This window comes from Sceloporus occidentalis, unplaced genomic scaffold (genome assembly GCF_023333645.1).
Source record: "Sceloporus occidentalis isolate IW3139 unplaced genomic scaffold, rSceOcc1.0.p SCAF_1, whole genome shotgun sequence".
NCBI classification, from domain to species: domain Eukaryota; kingdom Metazoa; phylum Chordata; class Lepidosauria; order Squamata; family Phrynosomatidae; genus Sceloporus; species Sceloporus occidentalis.
The window spans coordinates 25,087,523-25,091,556 of record NW_028316981.1 but is presented as its reverse complement, the minus strand read 5'-3'; positions in this window follow the sequence as shown (position 1 = coordinate 25,091,556).

The window sequence follows — 4,034 nt, the reverse complement described above, 5'->3', positions numbered from 1 at the left end:
GTCCCTGCGAGTGAGCATGGGGCACATGCCACATGGGTGCACCCCACTGAAAATTACAGAGGTCACCCCTCCATGAATATTCAAGATCACAGACTGCAAGAAAGGAGGGGGCGATTGTAGTTCCCAAACTTTGGTCCTCCAGCTATTTTGGACATCAACTCCCAGAATCCCCAGCTTGGCTAACAATTAGGAATTCTGGGAACAGAAGTGAAAAACATCTGGAAGACCAAATTTTAGGAATCACTGTTCTAAAAGAAATGGAAGTGCCACAACATGTGATAGTCATGATGCGTAACCTGTACTCAGGACAAGAGGCTGCTTATCAGAACTGAAGACTGAAGGAACATCAACAATCTAAGATATGAAGATATCCACTATACTACTAATGGAAAACATCACAGACTTGGAACAATTACTAAAGAAGATCAAAGATGAAAGTGCAAAGGCAGGACTAATGCTTTACATAAAGCAAACAAAAATAATGACCATGGAGGAGCTACATAAATTCAACCTGAAGAAACTGGAAATAAAGCATTCCCATACCCTGGATCAAACATTGATGAGAATAGAGATTGCATTCGGGAAATCAGACAAAGACTAGGAATGGGAAGGGCAGCTATGAAAGAACTGGACAAGATCCTAAACAGTAAAGATATACAACTGACACTAATATTCGACTTGTCCAAGCCATAGTATTCCCATCGCCTATCTTCAGTAATGGTCAAGGATGAGGGTGTACAATTTGAAACATAATCCAGACAAACTTAATCCAGGCATTTGAGGAAGTAGGGTGAAGTCTATGAAAGCTCATGCTCCCAGCATCTTTCTTTCAGTTAGTCTCAAAGGTGTTGCAACATCCCTTTGCAGACTGATTAATTCATCATTATCCCTTGAATAAAAAGTGGTGCTAGAATTCCTCTTTATTCATGAGATGACACAATTATTGCGATGTCATCTGATAATCGTTGCGTAATTGCGTGATAATGACAGGAGCATCTTGCTATGCTCCCATCACTTTTGCCCGTGTGAAAACCTCAGAGATGCTCCTAGTCTTTCAAAAGGCAGATCAGAGATAGGGATTCAGCCTGTGGTGGATGGGGTTTCACTCCCCATGAAGATGCAGGTTTGTAGTTTTGAGGCTGGAAGCTCAGGTTTTGTCAATGGCTGCTGGCTATTGAAGTGGACTGGAGAGGGTAGGCCAGGGCTTGTTACTTACAGCCTGGTCAGACTGGCATCAAAGGCCAGCATGGGGGCGGAATGGAGGCATGGCATCCCCATGCTGGCGAGACACCGCATGACGGGTAGCATCACGGCACTCCTCTGGCACCGTGTCCAGATACAGTGTGAAAGGACCATTGAAAAGTTGCAGCACTGGTGGCTATGATGCCCTTTCCACAGCAGAACCACAGTGTGCTGTTGCCGCAGTCCCAATTTGGTGAAGAAAGAGGTGGCTGCAGGCCGCCCATAAGGAGTGGTCTGTTCAACCCCTTAGTTATGCATATCATAGAATCATAGAATAGGAAGAGACCACAAGGGCCATCCAGGCCAACCCCTGCTTTAATGATGACTAATTTAATTATAACTATAGTTTATAACTACATTTTAATTATAACTGCATGGCCATTGATCAACAGTTTATTACTCATTATATATTACTACTACCATCACCACATATTCTGTATTACACAGTACTCACTCTATATGTGTGTGTATGTATATGTAACTAAGGGGCTGTACAGACCAGCCATTAAGATTGGCCTAGGGAAGGAGTCAGGGCATGGCATCCACACAATGCACACCCTGACTCCACCCCCATGTGGTGTCATGGCACTCCTCTGGCGCTGTGTCTACATGACACAGCACCAAAGGAGCATGGAAAAGCCACAGTGCAGGAGGATATGGTGCCCTTTCTGCAACTCCTTTTTGCACCATGGAAAGGTGAGATTGGGGCTGTGGCGTGCAGTTGCCGCGCCCCCGATCTGGCACTGAAAGGGGCAGCTGCAGGCCACCCCTTAGGGGTGGCCTGTACATACCCTAAGTTTGTTGTTGTTGTTGCATGCCTTCAAGTTGTGTCTGACTTATGGTGACCCTAAGGTGAACCTATTCCACAATTTTCTTGGCAGGTTTCTTCAGAGGGAGTTTACCATTCCCATCCTCTGAGGTTGAAAGAGTGTGACTTGCTCAAAGTCACCCAGTGCGTTTATATGACCAAGTCGGGATTCAAACCCTAGCCTCCCAGTGTCCTAGTCCAATGCCTAACCATTGCACCACGCTGGTCCTCTGCAACTAAGTGATCAATGTAAAATATTAGCAATGATTTTTACACAAAGTCGTCAGGGCTTCTGAGCATATACAAAATGCCTTTCCACAAGCAGTCACTTGGAATTGGGACCAGAGCTCCTGGAAAGGCCACTGCTCTGAAATTTTCTCCAGCAATGTGACATTTTTCAGGAAGGTTCTCTTGATACTTTTGGTGTCTTGGTGCGGTGGGATATTTACACTGTTTAAGGAATGCTGCAGTCAGTCTGGTTTTTCTAGACTCTGGACTTTCATGGTCTTTGGGGGGCAGGGAGGCTCTTTTAGGTACATTGCATGATCACACGCTTCAAAATGTGATGGACTGACCCTTCTGCTTTCCCTTGGGCTCTGGACTTCTGCCCCATAGCCTTGCCCTAAAGGAACTATTTCTGTTTAAACTTTAATCCTGCTGGGTAGTTTCCAGCCCCAGCAGCCTGACAAAAAGGCCCAAACCTTTCCAAAGGGAAAACTCCCTACAGTCCCATTTTCACAGTCCCTTCAGTCTCCCCTTGCTTGCAAAGTTATGAAGATCTCACCAGCCTAAGGGGCATGTGTGTGCATGTGCAAAGACACACACAGACACACACATCTGCCCTGTGGCTTGAACATCATTTCCGACCCTTTCGTGGTGTTTTCTTGGCAAGATTTGCCTTCCTCTGAGGCTGAGAGGAGATGGGTTGCCATGCCTGAGCGAAGATTTGAACTCAGGTCTCCAGAGTTACAGTCCAAGGCTCAAGCAAGGTACTATCCCATGCTGGTTCTACACACACACATCTATGAAGGCAGGGGGAAGGATGATGAAAAGTAGACTATGGCCTGTTACAGACTGCCAAAATAAAGCTGCTTCGGGTCTCTTTGGAGGTATGCTGTTTAAATGATGCTTGGGTCCTAAGAGTCCGGAGGTCGCACCAAAGCCACACTCAGTTCCTAAGCACTGGAGTGCAGCTTTGGTGCAGCTTTTGGATTCTTAGGATGCATGCAGCATTTAAACAGCATACCTCCAAAGAGACCCCAAGCAGCTTTATTTGGGCAGTCTGTAACAGGCCATAGGGTGCCTCTGCAATGGAGAAATAATCCAGTCCGAGTCCTTCCTTCCTTCCTTCCTTCCTTCCTTCCTTCCTTGTCCAGAGTCTGCAGTCCAGGCGATCAGGAGGCAGGGGCCTGGGTGCGAATTGGGTCCCGGCAGAGGGAAGAGGAGGAGGAGGAGGAGGAGGGAGCGCTTGCCTGGCTGGCTGGCTGGCTGCCTCCTCCTCGGGCAGCGTGGCTGGGTCCTTGCTGGGAGGCTCGCTGGGGCGGAGGAGGAGGGCAGCCAGGGGAAGGGGATCTCTGCCCCCCAAATCTAGGGCCCGAGGGCTGGCCGTATTCCCCGAGCGCAGGAGGGTCCAGAGGCGCCCTCCATTTCCCGGACCCGCCCCCCAGGAGAAGGTCCTCCCTTTGGAGCACCCCCCAGAAGCCTGCCTTGTGTTGAGGGTTCCTTTTCTCTCCAGGAGGACCTGCAAGGAGCCCTCCTCCTGCTTCCCTTGGAGCATCGCTGAAGATCGCCCAGGGATTGGCAATTCTGTTGTCTTTGGAGCGTTTCTGTGGCCGCGTCCTACATCTTCCTTCAAGGCCCTCCATTTCCCGGCCCCCTTTGCGGTGAGGCCCCCTGGGGCAGGCTGAGCAGAGGCGTCCTCCTTTTCCAGGACAGGCCCTCCTCCTCCTCCTCCTCCTCCTCCTCCTCCCTTGGGAGCCTGGCT